Source organism: Bubalus bubalis, chromosome 11 (genome assembly GCF_019923935.1).
Source record: "Bubalus bubalis isolate 160015118507 breed Murrah chromosome 11, NDDB_SH_1, whole genome shotgun sequence".
Lineage (NCBI taxonomy): Eukaryota > Metazoa > Chordata > Mammalia > Artiodactyla > Bovidae > Bubalus > Bubalus bubalis.
In genome coordinates this window covers 42,818,667-42,838,781 of record NC_059167.1, presented here as the reverse complement: position 1 = coordinate 42,838,781, position 20,115 = coordinate 42,818,667, and the positions used below count along the sequence as shown (strand labels likewise).

At 39.4% G+C, this 20,115-nt stretch overlaps 1 long non-coding RNA gene across 3 annotated transcripts in view; it reads right to left on the bottom strand.

Annotated features, from left to right (window-relative positions):
- The window catches only part of LOC123328043, a 165,566-nt gene that overhangs the window by 76,640 nt on the left and 68,811 nt on the right, over positions 1-20,115 (bottom strand). The window lies entirely within an intron of this gene.

Sequence of the window (20,115 nt, the reverse complement as noted above, 5' to 3'; positions counted from 1 at the left end):
TACGCGTTTTCTTCTCTTTCTGTTTCTGGCCCTCCCAGCCCATCCTGCCCCCATCTCAGGGCTTCTTAGTGGTCTAGAAAAAGGATAGCAAGTACAGTCAATGGGCATGTCTTTCCATACTCTTTGGCAGTATATAACTTGACTGTGCTGTGTTTAGTCACTCAGTCGTGTCAGACTCTTTGTGACACCCTGAACTGTATGTAGCCTGCCAGGTTCCTCTGTCCATGGGGATTCTCCAGGAAAGAATATTGGAATGGGTTGTCATGCCCTCTGAGTTGGGGATCTTCCCAACTCAGAACCGAGGTCTCCTGCATTGCAGGCGGATTCTTTACAGTCTGAGCTACCAGGGAAGCCCATATAACTTGACTCTTCCCTTTCAAATACCTGAAGATACATTTTGTTTAGGGGACTTCCAAAAAAGTAATCACAGCAACCACAATAGCTAATATTTACTGAAGGCCTGTTATTTGCTAAGGACTTGACGGACATCTCATTTAGTTTCTACCAACCATATTAATTCTAACCCTGTTCTATCTATAAAATATACTGAAGCTTAATGAGGTTAACCCAAGACCAGAATGAGTGACCAAAGCCAGGTATAATAAACAATCCTAGGACTGATTGGCCTGTGCTCCTAACCCTGATTTTTACATGGTTATATCCTAAGTTTCTAAAAAAAAAAAACAAAACAAAAACTGGGGTGCAGGGGCAGTGAAAAGCATAGGCCAAATAAAAGGTCTAAGATGGAGAGGATTAGGTGGGAGCTGCATTCTACAAGTTTTTCTAGGTGAAGAGAAGACTTGGGCTGCTCAGATGAAGGGAGCCACACACAGCTCTGAGGATCTGCTTCTTTCACTTTCCTCAACTTATTCAAGGGTCTTCAGGCTCAAGCCTAGGCTCTGACTCCTCTGATTATCAGACTCAATATAGGTAGTTAGGGGGCTTCCCTGGTGACTCAGAGGTTAAAGGGTCTGCCTGCAAGGCAGGAGACCTGGGTTCAATCCCTGGGTTGGGAAGATCCCCTGGAGAAGAAAATGACAACCCACTCCAGTATTCTTGCCTGGAGAATCCCATGGATGGAGGAGCCTGGTAGGTTACAGTCCACGGGGTCGCAAAGAGTCAAGAGTCGGACACGACTTCACTTTCACAGGTAGTTAGTAGTGGGGGTGGGGGCGGGGTCAAGACTCCCTGTCCAATTATCCTTGTTTCCTTGCCCTGGTATCACTCACTCAGGTATGTGAAGACTCATCTTGTGAGTAAACACTGGCCAAAAGTTATCCCCAAACTATGCATGTAGGGCCTTCTCTACTGGGCAGAAACACTGACACTAGGATCATGACCATATTTTTGTTCCCAAAGACTTTGAAACTTGAGTCCTAAGGAACTGATACATTGCAGACAGTATCCAGCCCTTCAGGAGCTACAAAGACACACATCTTAAAAGGTGCCTTCCTATATTCTTCTGTTTGGAGACTAGCAGTGTCCTGAGTCACTGGAAAAGACTAAGCGCTGTCCTCCAGCTTGACTTAACCCTCCACTTGGAAGACAGTAAAGTTACAGGGATAAGCCAAAAGATTTTAGTTTGGGGCTAGATTATTTTTGATTGATAAGAAAATACAACAGCATATATAAGTGTGGGAAGAACTCAGGAAGAAAAAGAAGATGCCTTTTAAATAAGTTTTGATGAATTTTTTGTTTGATGGAGAGACTCAAATAAAAAACTAAATTTGATGCTTCTTTAGAAGGGAACAGCTACCCACTCCAGTATTCCAGCCAGGAGCATTCCATGGAATGAGGAACCTGGCAGACTACAGTCCATGGTGTCACAAAGAGTCAGACATGACTGAGTGACTTTCACTTTCACTTTAATTGTATTTTGATTTTAAATGAATTAATGGGTAAGAGAAAATCCAGAGGTAAGTCGAGTCCAGGACAGATCTGGGTTTTGTGGGACCTGAATCTTATATGACTTAAAGGGGCACTTTCAAGAAAAATAATAAGAATACAGAATTAGGTCTAGAACCTTGGACAAAGTTCATACAAATGAAGAATTTTGAGACGAAGCTTAATTTACTTCACAGAAAATTCTTCTATGGTTGACATAGTTTAATTTTTTTTTCCCATCTAGCTGGGAACATGGACACACCACTCTGAGAGATTCCTCACTGAGAGCCTGAAGGTTAGTGAGAGAAGTGCAAAGGAAATAATACAAAGAGGCCAATAAAATGCAGGGGAGTTACAGGGAGTTTACTAGGTGGTGTGAAATATTCAGAGAGAAGGCTATATGTATATATGATTTTAAACACCTGGATCTTCTTTAAGAAAAGAATGTGTAGAGATGCGCACATGGATCACCTATGTGGTTTTCTGTGGTTTCCTTACCCAGAATCTGAAAGGGGAGATAAGGGTCAATAGCTTTGGAGCCAAAGTTACTTTTCACTGTCTCTCTTGGTTTCCTAATCATGTTTTGTTTTATTCATGTATTCAGCATAGGCAATACAAACAGCCAGCACAATTCATCTTCTACCCACCTCCCCTCTTCTTCCTTTTTTTCGTAATTATACCAATTGATTCTTAACTGTCAATATATTTCAACTCAGGAATGAAAAAGCATTTATGAAACATGTAGAACATTTTAAACTTTGAAAACATCTTAATCTTCATCAAATTTTTTACAACTGTTTTCAAATATCTCAAAGTATAGGATTAGACTAAACAGGCAATGCCCCTTTAAAAGACTGGAGCAATATGAAAAAAAAAAAAAGTGTGTGTGGGGGCTCTGAGAAGGTGCCAACTCTCCAGACTGACCAGAGCTGTGGAGAATTCTACTCTTATGGAGTGGGATTGATTTGGATGGTCTTGTTACTAGTCATAAGACTCTTAAACCCATTCAGCAACTGACAGCCTGCATTTAAATTGGAAAAGAAAGACCGTTAGAACCTTTGGTGGTGACAGCACGATCCAGCAATAAATTCCACATGAGTTAAAAGTAACAGAAAAGATGGTACCTTTAGAGGAAGAATGAATGGAACTCACAGAAGAGCCACTAAAAAACAAATATCTAAGCTTTAAAATATTTTACCAGAAAATGAGCAATATTGCAGATCAAACACAGATGGGAGAGAGACTGTTTCAACAAAAGCAGATGGGCAGGGGAGCTTGGGAGACACAGTAATAGGTTCTCTCTGTCCTGAAGGGAAGCCAGTGGAGGGCAGGAAGGCCAAATTTCTCTGAAGATTGGAATTCAGCTCCTCATAATAATCAATAAAAGGAATTTTGGATGTCTCATCTCTAGTTTTTATGAGATTGTCCAAACTGCCTTGGGCCAAGAACCTCATGCAGCAAGAAGGGAATATGAGGAAGGAAGGAAGGAAAGCCTCTGGACACCCCTGCCCTAATGCAGCAGGGGGAGGCAGTCTTTCACTGTGCGTCAGTTCAGACCCCTTTTGATATGGCCCAAAGAGAGCGGAGCCCAGGCAGGGGAAGAGAATTTTCCAACGTAAGAAACATAGGTAGGACCCTCTTGGCAGGGGAGACCAGAATAGCATTCATAATTTTGGTCCAAAAGGAGACTGAGTGACCTTATACATAGTGAGGGTGAAAGAGGGAGTAGCTTTCCTTCTGTTCTTTTTTTCCTTCCTCCCCTCATTCCTTCCTACCTTCCTTTACTGTTCTCTTTTATTTGTCTTTTATTCCTTGAAACTGCTTGATTTACACACCCTAGAGTCATGGTCTTACACAGTGTGAGGCTTATCTAATTTTCTTCCCAGTCATTGTATATAGGCAGGAGTCTATTCCAAATCAGAGAAGGCAGCCTGCTTGTCTATTGACCTATATATTAACCATGAGAAGGTGATTTGTCTACAAGCCAGAAGGCATGTCCTCACCTCATAATTGATCTGCTAGAGCCTTGATCTTGGACTTACCAGCCTCCAGAATTGTGAGAAATAAGTACCAGTTTGCTGCTACTGCTGCTACTGCTAAGTCACTTCAGTCGTGTCCGACTCTGTGTGACCCCATAGACGGCAGCCCACCAGGCTTCCCCGTCCCTGGGATTCTCCAGGCAAGAACACTGGAGTGGGTTGACATTTCCTTCTCCAATGCATGAAAGTGAAAAGTGAAAGTGAAGTTGCTTAGTTGTGTCCAACTCTAGCGACCCCATGGACTGCAGCCTACCAGGCTCCTCTGTCCATGGGATTTTCTAGGCAAAAGTACTGGAGTGGGGTGCCATTGCCTTCTCCGAGTGAGAAATAAATATGTGGTACTCTTGTTATACATTTTGAAGGGACTAACACAATGTATATGGAGTTGGGAAACCCATGTAGGAAGGAAAATGTGTGTTTGAGGGTTAAAGGAGACTTGAGTGCAAAAGTAGTCATAATTCTTTGTGACCCATACCCTTTGCAATGTGACTTTGCAGCTCTTCTCATCAAAAGATAAAATCTATTTTTTATCCTTTCAATTTGAACTTGCATTACAATTGTACTGACATGAAATGAGGCATAAGTAATTTTGTGATAATCATGAGCCTGGAATTCAAGAGACCTTGCATCCTTCCCACTCTCTTGGAACCCTGCTGGCTGCTATGAGACTGAGTCCAGCTAATAGGCTAAAGGATAAGAGATTATATGAAAGAAATCCAATTGTCCCAGCCAAAGCTATCCTAGACTATCCAAGAACCAGCAAACTCCAAATACAAGAGATAATGCCGCCTCTGTCAGCAGAGCTGCCTACTTGATCCTTCACTAATTGTACACACATGAGGGGGCGAGGCATCCAACTGACCTATTGACTTGTGAGAAATGTTAATCGTTTTAAGCCACTAAGTTTTGGGATGGTTTGTTACCCATCAATATCTAACTGACATAAGTAACAAGCTAAGGAACTGTGATCTTGGTCCGATAAGCATTATGAGGATTATTATCCGCAAGTATTTATACAATAAAAAAACTTAATTAGAAAGTTTCCTGTCACCATAGTAGTAGTGGAATTTAGTGATAATTTTAGTCTAGGAAAAAATTTTAATTTTTATCAAAATAACGCATATAGTTTAAAAGGTTGCTGCTGCTGCTGCTGCTAAGTCTCTTCAGTCGTGTCCAACTCTGTGCGACCCCATAGACGGCAGCTCACCAGGCTCCACTGTCCCTGGGATTCTCTAGGCAAGAACACTGGAGTGGGCTGCCATTTCCTTCTCCAATGCATGAAAGTGAAAAGTGAAAGTGAAGTTGCTCAGTCGTGTCCGACTCTTCGTGACCCCACGGACTGCAGCCCACCAGGCTCCTCCGTCCATGGGGTTTTCCAGGCAAGAGTACTGGAGAGAGTTGCCATTGCCTTCTCCGGTTTAAAAGGTTAAATAGTTCTATAAGGATTATAAAGGAAAAATGTAGTCCCAAGCTATACACATATGTATGTCCAGTACTATTTTTTGGTTTTCTATTCTGGAATGTATCTTCATTTTTCTATATACTGTGTGTATACTCTTTACAGAAATTATCTGTTGACTTCAAGTTATGTCAGATGAGAATTTTTCTGTTTCTTCTCTACTTGATATTCCTTTATGTGAATCAATCCATTTAATAATTTACATTAGAAATTTAATGCCATTAAAATGAAGCAGGGCAAAGGTTAACAGAGCTTTGCCAAAAGAACACACTGGTCATAGCAAACACTCTCTTCCAACAACACAAGAGATGATTCTACACATGAACATCACCAGATGGTCAATACCGAAATCAGATTGATAATATTCTTTGCAGCCAAAGATGGAGAAGCTCTATACAGTCAACAAAAACAAGACCTGGAACTGACTGTGGCCCAGATTATCAGCTTCTTATTGTAAATTTCAGGCTTAAATGGAAGAAAGTAGGGAAAATCACTAGACCATTCAGGTATGATCTAAATCACATCCCTTGTGATTATACAATGGAGGTGACAAATAGATTCAAGGAATTAGATATAAGAGACACATTATGAACAGAGGTTTGCAACATTGTACAGGAGGCAGTGACCAAAACCATCCCAAAGGAAAAAAAAGCAAGAAGGCAAAATAATGCCTTACAAATAACTGAGAAAAGATGAGAAGCAAAAGGCAAAGGAGAAAGGGAAAGATACCCAACTGAATGAAGAGTTCCAGAGAAAAGAAAAGAGAGATAAGAAAGCCTTAAGTGAACAATGCAAAAAAAAAAGAGGAAAACAATAGAATGGGAAAGATTAAGTATCTTTTCAAGAAAATTGGAAATACCAGGTGGGCATTTTGTGCAAAGATAGGCACAGTAAGGGACAGAAATGATATGGACCTAACAGAAGCAGAAGAGATTAAGAAGAGGTGGAAAGAATATACAGAAGAACTATATACAAAAATGGTCTTAATGACCTGGATAACCATGATGATCTGGTCACTCACCTAGAGTCAGACATACTGGAATGCAAAGCCAAGTGGGTATTAGGAAGCATTACTACGAACAAAGCTACTGGAGGTGATGGAATTCCAGTCGAGCTATTTCAAATCCTAAAAGATGATATAGTTAAAGTGCTGCACTCAATATGCCAGCAAATTTGGAAAACTCAGCCATGGCCACAGGACTGGAAAAGGTCAGTTTTCATTCCAATTCCAAAGAAAGGTTAATGCCAAAGAATGTTCAAACTACCAGATTATTACATTCATTTCATATGCTAGTAAGGTAATGCTCAATATCCTTCAAGTTGTGCTTCAACATTATGTGAACCAAGAACTTCCATATGTACAAGCTGGATTTAGAAAAGGCAGAGGCACCAGAGATTAAATTGCCAATATCCATTGGATCACAGAAAAAGTAAGGGAATTCCAGAAAAACATCTACTTCTGCTTCATTGACTATGCTAAAGACTTTGACTGTATGGATCACAACAAAGTGTGGAAAATTCTTAAAGAGATGGGAATACCAGACCTCCTTACCTGCCTCCTGAGAAACCTGTATGCAGATCAAAAAACAAGAGTTAGAACAAGACATGGAACAACAAACTAGTTCAAAATTGGGAAAGGAGTACATCAAGGCTGTATATTGTGACCTTTATTTAACTTATATGCAGAATATATCATGTGAAATACAAGGCTGGATGAATCACAAGCTGAAATCAAGATTGCTGGGAGAAATATTAACAACCTCAGATATGCAAGTGATACTACCCCAATGGCAGAAAGCAGAGGAACTAAAGAGCCTCTTGATGAAGGTGAAAGAGTGAAAAAGCTGGTTTAAAACTCAACATTCAAAAAAACTAAGATCATGGCATTTGGTAACATCACATTATGGCAAATAGATGGGGGAAAAAAATGGAAACAGTGATAGACTTTATTTTTTTCAGCTCCAACATCATTGCAGAGTGTGACTGGAGCCATGAAATTAAAAGATGCTTGCTCATTGGAATAAAAGCTATGACAAATTCAGATAGTGTAGTAAAAAGCAGAGATATCACTTTGCCAACAAAGGTCCATATAGTCAAAAATATGGTCTTTTCAGTAGTCATGTATGGATATGAGTGTTGGACCATAAAGAAGGCTGAGCACCGAAGAATTGATGCTTTCAACCTCTGGTGCTGGATAAGACTCTTGAGAGTTCCTTAGACAGCAGGGAGATAAAACCAGTGAATCCTAAAGGAAATCAACCCTGAATATTCACTGGAATATGATATTCAGACTGATGCTGAAGCTCCAATACTTTGGCTATCTAATACAAAGAGCTGACTCACTGGAAAAGACCCTGATGCTGGGAATGATTGAGGGCAGGAGGAGAAGGGGACAAAAGAGGATGAGATGGTTGGATGGCATCATTGACTCCATGGACATGAGTTTGAGCAAACTCTGGGAGACAGTGAGGGACTGGAAACCGTGATGTTCTGCAGTCCATGGGGTTGCATAGATTTGCACATGACTTAGCAACTGAACAACAATTATAGCTCTGGGCTTCACAGGTGGTGCTAGTGAATTATATCTATATAAATATTGTTAATTATTTAGCAGATATAGTATGACAATTTCTTTTTATAAAATTTTGTTTTTCTTCATTACTGCTTTACTCTTTTATTTGCCTAGTTATCTATATACATTTTTTAATATTTAAAAATTTTAATTAGAAGATAACTACTTTAAAATATTGTGATGGTTTCTGCCATGCATCAACATGAATTGGCCTTAAGTATATGTATGTCCCCTCCCTCTTGAACCCTCCTCCCACCTCCTTCCCCATCCTACCCTTCTAGGTTATCACAGAGCAGCAGCTTTGCATCCCCTGAGTCATACAGCAAATTCCCACTGGCTATTTTACATATGTATGTACTTATTAATTTTCCCCAATATAGTAATAGATACTAAAAAATTCTTTCAATTCTATTTTTCATGATAAAAGACAGAGTCAAAAAACGACAGAGGATGAGATGGTTGGATGGCATCACTGACTCAATGGACATGAGTTTTAGTAAACTGTGGGAGTTGGTGATGGGCAGGGAGGCCTGGCGTGCTGCAGTCCACGGGGTTGCAAAGAGTCGGACATGACTGAGCAAATGAACTGACTGACAAAAGCATGAGTAGTTTATTCATTTCATCCTGGAGTCCTTTTGCTCTAACTTCGACTAGTTTTCTAGCATTTCCTATGTTGGACACCCCATTTCTGGGTTATCTTGTCTTCCTCTCTTGATTTAACTTCTTATGGTAGAGCATATCCCTCAGTAGCTTCTGGAGTGTAAGAACTTGCATGACTGAAATATATTTACCCTACCTCAAGCTTGTTTTGTAAAAATTTTATTTATTATTTGTTTTTTATTCTGCTGGGCCTCCAGGGCTATTCTGTAGTTACAAAGAGTGAGCTAACCTTTAGTTGTGGAGCGTGGGCTCTAGGCATGCAGGCTTCGCCCAGGCTCCAGAGCACAGGCTTAATAGTTGTGGTGCACAGGGTTAGTTGCTCTGCAGCATGTGGGAACTATCCAGATCAGGGATCAAAACCATGTCTCCTGAACCAGCAGGTGGATTCTTCACCACTGAGCCACCAGGGAAGCCCAAGCTTAATTGTTTGACCAAGAATAGAAAATAATTTTATCTCAGATTTTCTAATGTGCTGCTTCACGGTTTTCTGCCTTTTAAAGCCATTGTTGACAAATTCCTCAAAAGATACAGACTATCAAAATTTACTCAGGAAGAAATAAATAACCTGAGTAGCTTTAGTTTTATGAAAGAAATTTAATTCATAGTTTAGAAAACATCTGACAAAGAAAATACCAGGCACAGATGATCTTTATGGATGAATCTACTAAACATTTAATGGAGAAATAATACCAAATTTACACAAACTCTTACAGAAAATTAAATTGGATAGAAGAAAACATTTCCTGATTCATCCTATGAGACCAGCATTATCCTGACACGAAAAACAGACAAATACAATGAGAAAACAAAACTACAGACCAATATTCCTCCTAAGCACAGATGTAGTAATCCTAAACAAAATTTTAGCAAATGAAATCCAGCTATATATAAAAATGATAATCTATTATGATCAAGGGATATTTGGCTTGTGGAGGAACTGGAACTCAGACATTGCTGGCAGGAATATAAAATGGTATAATCACTTTGGAACATAGTTTGACAGTTTCTTAAAAAGTGATGGTTATACTTATCATATAATCTAGCTGTAGTTCTAGATATTCACCCTAGAAAAATGAAAGTACATGTCCATGAAGAGACCTATCTAGCCCCAACCCAGAAACAACCCAGTGCATATCACCTGGTGAATAAACAAGCTAGAATGTCCATACAATAACATACTGCTTAGGAAACACAAAGAAAATAACTATTGATAAAATAGGAATATAGATGAATCTAAAATTATACTTAGTAAGAGATGCCAGACAAAAGAGATCATTCAGTGATTCTAAGTACATAAAGTTCTAGAAAATGAAAACTAAATTGATAGAAAGCAGATCAGTTGTTGCCTGTGGACAAGACAGAGGAATAGGGAAAGTCGGAAGGAAGAGATTTCAAAGGGACCTAACGAAAATGTGGGGGGTCATAGATACGTTCATTATCTTGATTATGGAGATGGTTCTGTGGTTGTGGTGGTGGTTTAGTCACTGTTGTGTCTGACTCTTATGACTCCAGGGACTGTAGCCGGCCAGGTTCCTCTGTCCATTGGATCTTCCAAGCAAGAATATTGGAGTGGGTAGCCATTTCCTTCTCCACTATAGCTGTATACATATGTCAAAACTCACATATGCATTTGCTTGTATGTCAATTATATTTCAATGAAACTGTTAAAAATGTGAATCAGTTTCATTTATTTGGCTTGATGGTCATCTCTTTTCTGTTTTATCATCCCTTTGAAATACTTAGTGGTACCTCTAGTCTGACTCTAAACTACTCTTTACAACACTTAAAGGAGATGGGAATGCAACATCATGAAATCAAATTTCAGAAACACATCTTTAAGTAAATGAAAAAAGTAAGCTCAAGGATATTCTTACTGGTTTCAGTTACCTGTATTTATACTGGCAGTAGAATTTGCTGACATTAATTTCCTACTAACTGGAGACCTTAAATTCAAATTGAATCAGTCAGCCAGACTTGGATGACCATGCGAATCACTTGTTGATCCTAAAATCAAAAAAGTTTGCAGCCCCCATTCCTAGAGATCCTGATTTAGTAACTCTGAGGTGGAAGTCAATGAATTTGCATATAAACCAAGATTAGAGACAACAGCATTGTGCAAAATTAGCATTCACACCCTTGTCTCCACTAGAACCCTCCATCAGATTCAGACTGCCGTCCTCTCTCCCTCTCATACCATGTTAAATCATCTCCCACTTGCCTAATTTCTACCTATGCAAATCAGTTATCTGCCCATCACAAATTCCACCTCTTCTTTTATGACTAATCATCTCTCTCTACTTCGTTTCTTCTCACCTGTCTCCAAGTACTGTGGCCCTTCTGATCCTTGGGTCAAAACAAAGATCCAAGGCTAATCAAAGAGATATTCTTTTCTCTGGGTTCCAAGTCACTACACAGAATGAAGGCTCCGGGGTTTTGAAACATGATTTATTTTTAGAAAATCAGCTCTTTTGCATCATACAAGCCACTGAACCAAGCTCTCTTACACACCACCAGTGTACTTTCCCTTGCTTACTGCTTTGGACTCTCTGGACAACTAGTACTATTCTGTTTTGGTTTTCGGGAAAATGATTAAGGCCCAGAGCCAAGTTGTGTATTTTTGCCATCCAGATTTCTGAGTAGAAGATACTTTAGATAAGCAATTTACCACTGTCTTTGATCTCAAGCTATCAGCTTCAAAGTATAACATTTAAAAATATTTAATGTGGTTTCTATTATTTTTCTTGCCTTGCATGCATTGAAGCTTGTTTTAAGACGTCTCTTCTGTTTTTGAGCATTTTTGTAAGATGGTCAAGTTAGATGTTTGTCCTTTGTGATAAAATTCAACTCCTTTATAGAAATATTCCAGACTTTTTGATCATCATATCACACAGTGGTAACATGAATGCATTGCTTTTCTCTACATGACATTTACTGAGAGTAACAGGGTTGATGCCCACTCTTAATCTTTCTGGAAGAGCATTGTCTTCTGTTTTGTTTTTTTCTCCCCTCCACTTTGTAACTACGCTTGAAGAAAACAATATTCCACTTGGTATATCTAACACACGTGGTATAAGGGAGGGAATTTAACACTTTTTTTGCATGATGGATACAATCTTTTCTGTTTTTTTGTCAGGTCCAACAAAAAAAAAATCTTATAGATAGAACATTTGGACAAAATGTTTCAGAAGAGATGTAAATATCTCATGAAGGTCTGGTCAAGTGTACATAATTGATTTTCTTTTATTCTGGTTAACAGTCTTAGAGACAGTATAACAAGTGTACCAGTATACACTGGTAGCACAGCCTTTGAATGTGTTGCCAGAGAAGGCTCCTGAGAGCCCCTTGTCAAGGAGAGACTTGACGAGGAGATCAAACTGGTCAGTCTTAGGGGAAATCAACCCTGAATACTCATTGGAAGGACTGATGCTGAAGGTGAAGCTCCAGTATTTTGGTCACCTGATGTGAACAGCTGACTCACTGGAAAAGTCCCTGATGCTGGAAAAGACCGAGGGCAGAAGGAGAAGAGGGTGTCAGAGGATGAGATGGCTGGATGGCATCATTGATGCACTGGACATGAACTCGGGCAAACTTTAGGAGATGGTGAAGGACAGGGAGGCCTGGCATACTACAGTCCATGGGGTTACAAAGAGTTGGACATGACTGGCCCACTGAACAACAACAACAACAAGCACTTAGTTATCTGTAACTAGAGAAACTAGTTTCCAAATTCAACTCTTCCACCTATGTGATCTTGGGCAAGATTCTTCATTCTTTCGTTTATTCATTTATTTGTCCCATAAGTATGTCTTAAATATCTTCTGTGTGTCAGCTATCATGAAAGCTCTGAGAATGGATAGCACATGCGGTCTTTGCTCTTATAAAGTGTGGCAGGCATAAAAACATGCCTTACAGGTCTCCAAATATGGTAGTATAATTGACCAGGCACCTCTATACTCTGAAAAGTACAGATTCAGAGTACAGATTCTGTACTCTGCAATCTACTGCATCCTTTGTTGCAGATCACAGTTTGAATGGACTGCTCTATGCCTGTGACTGTCCATTCTTGGGAGACACGGTATTCTTAAGATGATGAACTATGATTTGAGAGCTCACCAATGGCCTTACTGAGCATTCCTTAGACTGTACAACAGTCTAGTTCACTTCAACCTTACCTTCTTGCCCTCTCTCCTTCCATCAGGTTCACACTTGAATCAGGTTCTGGTGACTCTCTCAAATCTGTGTTCCCTTCCCATTTTCCCTCTTGGGCGTTTTTCTTACTTAAAGGCCTTGCACATCTAATCTCACCTTGGTGCTTGCTTCTTTGGGAACGTAAGACTAACATATGGGGTATATGTTCTAGTGAATAAGACAAAAAAAAATAATATGGTTGAGACAAAAATAATAATATGGTGAATCCATGGACAGAGCAGCCTGGCAGGCTACAGTACATGGGGTCGCAAGGAGTTGGACACAACCTAGCAACTGAGCAATAGCAAAAAAATTTCAGATAGTGATAACTGTGTAGGCACTTTGTTCTTGAGCTTACACAGCCAGGAAGGATGCTGCTGAGGTTATATTCCAGCTGAAAGTTGAATAATGAGATGGGAAGATGCTGGAGAGGAAGACCTGGGCAGTGTGAAGGGTTGGAGCCCAGCAGAACCAGTATGTTTAGGGAATATGAAGACAGGGATTTTATAAGCATCATCTATGACATCATGGAAAGAGGGAGTATCAGAAAGAAAAATAAAGGCTGGTTCCATAGGACCTCAAAGGCCAAGGTATGGAGTCTATTAATACATTTTATTCTAAGTGTAATGAAAATCCACTGGAGAGTCTGAATAGAAAGGTGACATTACTTGGTTTACATTTTTGAGAGGTCACTTTGGTTACTGAGAGGAGAAACTGGAGAGGGATGGCAAGACTGAATACAAAATAGAGCAGTTAGATTACAAGAATCTAGGTGAGAGTTGGCGTAGGCTTGGGTTATGATAGTGATACTACTGGTAGAAAAAATAAAAGCACTCAAGATATGCTTTGGGAGGACACAGCACCCAAGGATACAGAGTGCATATTTTGGGGGAATATATGCATGTGAAATGTGTGTTCTCAAGGACCTATTATCAAGTGCTGACAAAGGACCAACCAAGAAGAAAGAGAGTAGATGCTTGGGGAGACAAGATGATGGAGCAGAAGGACATGAGCTTACCTCTTACTATGAAAACACCAAAATCACAGCTAACTACTGAACAACAATCAACCAAAAAAAAAAAGCCAAAACCTACCAAAAAAGATACCTGACACCTAAAGACAAAGAGAAAGCCACAATGAGACAGAGGGAAAGCTCTAAGCCCCAGATAATTCTCCCCAGCCTGGAGGTCTGGCAATGGAAGGAGGGGCCTCCAAGAATCTGGCTTTGGAGGGCAGTAGGATTTGATCACAAGAATTCCATAGAACTCGGGGAAACAGAAACTCCACTCTGGGAGGGAATACACAAGGTCTCATTCATATCAGTACCTTGGGAAAAAAGCAATGGTCTCATAAAAGATTAGGCCAGACCTACCTGCTAGTGTTGAGGGTCTCCTGCAGAGGCGGGAAGTGGCTGTGGCTCACTGTGGGGATAAAGACACTGCCAGTGATAGTTCTGGGGAGTACTCATTGGTGTGAACCCACCTTGAGGCCACCACTTTCTTTCAGACTTAGTCCCACACAACAGCCTATAGGCTCCAGTGCTGGAACACTTGAGGCTAAATAACCAACAAGGCAGGAACACAGCCTCACCTATCAGCAGACAGAGTGCTTAAAGTCTTTCTGAGAACAGCCCTGCCCACCAGAGGGACAAGACCCAGCTCCACTCACCAGTGGGCAAGAACCAGTCCTGCTCACTAAGAAGCCTGCACAAGCCTCTAAGACAGCCTCATCCATCAAGGAGCAGACAGCAGAAACAAGAAGAACTACAACACTGCACCTGGAGGAAAGGAAACTGCAACCAGAGGAAGTTAGACAAAATAAGACAGCGCAGCGCATGTTTCTGAAGAAAAACAAGATAAAATCCCGGAACAGCTAAGTGAAGTAGAGATAGGAAATCTACCCAGAAAAGAATTCAGAGTAATGATGATCCAAGATCTCAAAAAATAATGGAGGCACAGATCAAAAATAAATTTACAAGAAATGTTTAATAAAGACCTTGAAGAGCTAAATAACAAACAGAGATGAACATACAATAACTGAAATGAAAAATATACTAGAAGGAATCAGCACCAGAATAACTGAGACAGAAGAATGGATAAGTGAGCTGGAAGACAGAATGGTGGAAATCACTGCCATGAAACAGAGGAAAACAGAATGAAAAGAAATGAGGACAGCCTAAGAGATCAACATTAAAAGCACCAATATTTTAAGTGATAATAGCTAAAAATTTCCCTAACATGGGGAAGGAAAGAGTCACCAAAGTTTAAGAAGCACAGAGAGACCCAGGCATGATATAACCAAGGCAGAACATGCTAAGACACATAGTAATCAAATTGACAAAAATTAAGGACAAAGAAAAATATTAAAAGAAACAAAGGAAAACCAAGAAATAATTTACAAAGGAACTCCTATAAGGTTATCAACTGATTTCTCAGCAGAAACTCTGCAGGCCAGAACAGAATGTCAAGATAAATTTAAAGTGATAAAAAGGAAGAACCTACAACCAAGAATATTCTACCCAGCAAAACTCTCGTTCAGATTCAATAGAGAGGTCAAAAGTTTTACAGTCAAGCAAAAGCTAAGAGAATTTAATACCACATCAGATCAGCTTTGCAACAAACACTAAAGGAACTTCTCTAGGTGGAAAAAGCCTACAACTGGAAACAACAAAATTATAAATGGGAAAGCTTGATGGTAAAGGAAAACATACACTAAAGGTAGGAAATTATCAGCACACAGATATATCAAAATCAGCAATTTGAGAAGAGCACAAATATAGTATACTGGAAATGCATTTGAAATTAAAAGACCAGGAACTTAAAACAATCTTGTTTATATAGACTTCTATATCAAAACCTCATGATAACCACAATCTGAAAATCTACAATAGATACATGCACAGAAAAGAAAAGGAATCAACCACAAAATTAAAATTAGTCATCAGATCACAAAAGAACAGAACAAAAGAGGAAGGGAAGAAAAAAGGCGTACAAAAACAAATCCACAACAATTGTAAAAATTGCAGTAAGAACATACATATCAATAATTACTTTAAACATAAATGGGTCAAATACCCCTCCTGCAGAGGCAGGAAGTGGCTGTGGCTCACTGTGGACAAAGACACTGGCTGCGATAGTTCTGGGGAGTATTCATTGGAGTGGCAAACGGTGTGACATCGGCATGACAAAAACCAAAGGACAAAGACTGGCTGGATGGATAGAACAACAAAACCTGTATATATGCTGTCTATAAGAGACGCACTTCAGATCCATGGACACATACAGACTGAAAGTGAGGGGATGGAAAAATGTATTCCATGCAAATGCAAATAAAAAGAAAGCTAGAATAGCAATACTCATGTCAGGCAAAATAGACTTTAAAATAAAAACTGTTACAAGAGACAGATAAGGACACTACATAATGATCATGAGATTAGTCCAAGAAGAAATAAATACTGTAAATATATATGCACCTAACCCACTCCAGTGTTCTTGCCTTGAGAATCCCAGGGACAGGGGAGCCTGGTGGGCTGCTGTCTACGGGGTCGCACAGAGTCAGACATGACTGAAGCGGCTTAGCAGCAGCAGCAGCAGCAACATAGGAACACCTCAATATATAATGCAAATACTAATAGCCATAAGAAGAAAAATCAATAGGAACACAATAATAGTGGGGGACTTTAAAGCCCACTTTCATCAAAAGACAGATCATCCAGACAGAACATCAATAAGGAAACATAGGCCTTAAATGAGACATTAGAGCAGAAACTTAATTGACATTCTTATAGCATCCATTAACAAGGAGCAGACACCTAAAACACCTGGAGAAAGAACAACAACCGCCCCCATTAGGTTAGTAGAAGGAAAGAAATAAGACAGATCAAAGCAGAAATAAATGAAACCGAAACAAAGAGGACAACAGCAAAGATCAATAAAACTAAAAGCTGGTTCTTTAAGAACAAAACTGATAAACCTTTAGCTAGACTCATCAAGAAAAAAAAAGAGAGGACTCATATCAATAAAATTAGGAATGAAAAAAGTTACAACTAACATTGCAGAAATACAAAGGATCATAAGAGACTACTACAAGCAACTGTATGTGAATAAAATGGACAACCTGGAAGAAATGAACACATTCCTAGAAAAATACACCCTTCCAAGTCTGAACCAGGAAGAAATAGAAAATATAAGCAGACCAATTACAAGTACTGAAATTGAACTATAATTAGAAAATCTTCCAACAAACAAAAGTCCAGGACCAGATGGCTTCACAGGCAAATTCTATTAATATCAAACATTTAGAGAAGTATAACACCTATCCTTCTCAAATTATTTCCAAAAAATAGCAAAGGGAGAACATTCCCAAACTAATTATATGAAGTCATCATCACCCCAATACCAAAATCAGACAAAGATATCACAAAAAAGAAAATTATAAGCCAATATCACTGATGAACATAGACACAGAAAGCCTCAACAAAATATTAGCAGACCAAATCCAACAATACATTCAAAGGATCATACCCCATGATCAGGGGCTTCCCTAGTGGCTCAGTGGTGAAGAATTCACCTGATGGGCTACAGTCCATGGGGTCACAAAGAGTCAACACAACTTAGCAACTAAAGAGTGACAACAAAAACCCATAGGCAAGTGGGATTTATCCCAGGGATGAAAGGATTTTTCAAAATCTGCAAATCAATCAGTGTGATAGCGTTAGTTGCTCAGTTGTTTCTGACTCTGTGACTCCCCATGGATTGTAGCCCAGCAAGCTCCTCTGTCCATGGGATTCTCCAGGCAAGAATGCTGAAGTGGGTTGCCATTCCCTTCTCCAGGGGATCTTCCTGACCCAGGGATCAAACTCAGGTCTCCCACATTGCAGGCAGTTTCTTCACCATGCGACTCACCAGGGAAGGCCCAGTAAGTGTGATATACCACATCAATAAATTGAAGAATAAAAAGAATATGATCATTTCAATAGATACAGAAAATGTTTTTAACAAAACTCAGCACCCGTTTATGACAAAAACTCTCCAGAAAGTAGGCATGAAGGGAACGTATCTCAACATAATAAAGCCCATATATGAAAAACCTACAGCTAACATCATATTCAATGTGAAAAGCTGAAAGCATTTCCTCTAAGATTAGGAACAAGACAAGGATGTCCATGCTCACAACTTATTCAACACAGTTTGCAAGTCATAGCTACAGCAATCAGAGAAGAAAAAGAATCCAAATTGGAACAGAAGTAGTAAAACTGTCACTGTTTGCCAATGATATGATACCATACATAGAAAATCCTAAAGATGCTACCAGAAAAGTACTAGAGCTCAATGAATTCAATACAGTTGTAGGATACAAAATTAATACACATAAATCCATTGCATTTTTATATGCTAAAAATGAAAGATCAGAAAGAGAAATTAAAGAAACAATCCCACTCACTATCACATCAAAATAAATAAAATACTTAGGAATCAACCTACCTAAGGACACAAAGGGCTTCCCCAGTAGCTCAGCTAGAAAAGAATCTGCCTGCAATGCTGGAGACCCCAGTTTGATTCCTCGGTTGGGAAGATCCCCTGGAGAAGGGATAGGCTACCCACTTCAGCATTCTTAGGCCTCCCTGGTGGCTCAGCTGGTAAGGAATCCACCTGCAGTGAGGAAGGCCTGGGTTCAATCCCTGGATTGGGAAGATCCCCTGGAGAAGGGAACGGCTACCCACTCCAGTATTCTGGCCTGGAGAATTCCATGGACTGTATAGTCCATGGGGTCACCAAGAGTCAGACACGACTAAGCGACTTTCATTTTTCACTTCCAATGACACAAAAGACCTGTTCTCCAAAAGCTCTAAGATGCCAATAAAGGAAATGAAAGGTGACATAGAAAGATGGAAAGACTATCTTCTTGGATTGGAAGGGTTAATATTGTCAAAATGACTATACTACCCAAGGCAATCTACAGATTCAATACAATCCCTACCAATTACCGGTGGCAATTTTCACAAAACTGGAACAAAAAAATGTTAAAATTTGTATGGAAACACAAAAGACCCCAAATAGCCAAAGCAATATTGAGAAACAAAAATGGAGCTGGAGGAATCAGGATCCTTGACTTCAGACAATACTACAAAGGTACAGCCATCAAAACAATACTGGCACAAAATAGAAATATAGATCAATGGAACAGGAAAGAACGCCCAGAAATAAATCCATACACTTATAGTCAATTAATCTAAGATAAATGAGGCATGAATATAAATAGAGAAAAGACAGTCTCTTCAATAAATGCTTGGAAAACTGAACAGCTATAAGTAAAAAAAATGACTTTAGAACATTCTTAGCACCATACACAAAAATAAGCTCAAAATGGATTAACCATCTAAATGTAGGAATGGATACCATAAAACTCTTAAAGGAAAACATAGGCAAAAGGCTGTGTGACATAAATTGTAGCAATATCTTTTGTGGTCTATCTTCTAGAGTAATGAAGATAACAAAAATAAACAAATGGGACCTGATAAGCTCAAAAGCTTTTGTACAACAAGAGAAATCTTAAATAAAATGTAAAGACAACCCACAGAATGGGGTTCTTTTGCAACCCCAAACTGAAAATGATGTGGCCTACTTGCAATTAATCTCCAATTACAAATAAAATGTACAAATAGCTGATACCAAGGGAACATTTCACGCAAGGATGGGCATGATAAAGGACAGAAGCCATAAGGATCTAACAGAACCAAAAGAGACTAATAAGAGGTGGCAAGAATACACAGAAGAATTGTACCAAAAAAAGGTCTTAATGACCCGGAAAACCACGTCGGTGTGGTGACTCATCTAGAGCCAGACATCCTGAAGTGTGAAATCAAGTTATGCCTTAAAATTATTACTACAAACAAAGGTAGTGGAGGTGACGAAATTCCAGCTAAGTTATTTCAAATCCTAAAAGATGATGCTGTTAAAGTGCCGCACTCGGTATGTCAGCAAATTTGGAAAACTCAGCAGTAGCCACAGAACTGGAAAAAGGCAGTTTTCTTTCCAATTCCAAAGAAGGGCAATGTCAAAGAATGTTCAAACTATTGTACAGTTGAGCTCCTTTCACATACTAGTAAGATTATGCTCAAAATCCTTCAAGCCAGGCTTCAGTAGTACATGAACCAAGAAATTCCAAGTGTACAAGCTGGATTTAGAAAAGGCAGAGGAACCAGAGATCAAATTGCCAACATACTCTGAACCATAGAGAGAGCAAGGAAATTCCAGAAAAACATCTACCTCCGCTTAATTGACTATGTTAAAGCCTTTGACTGTGTGGCTCAC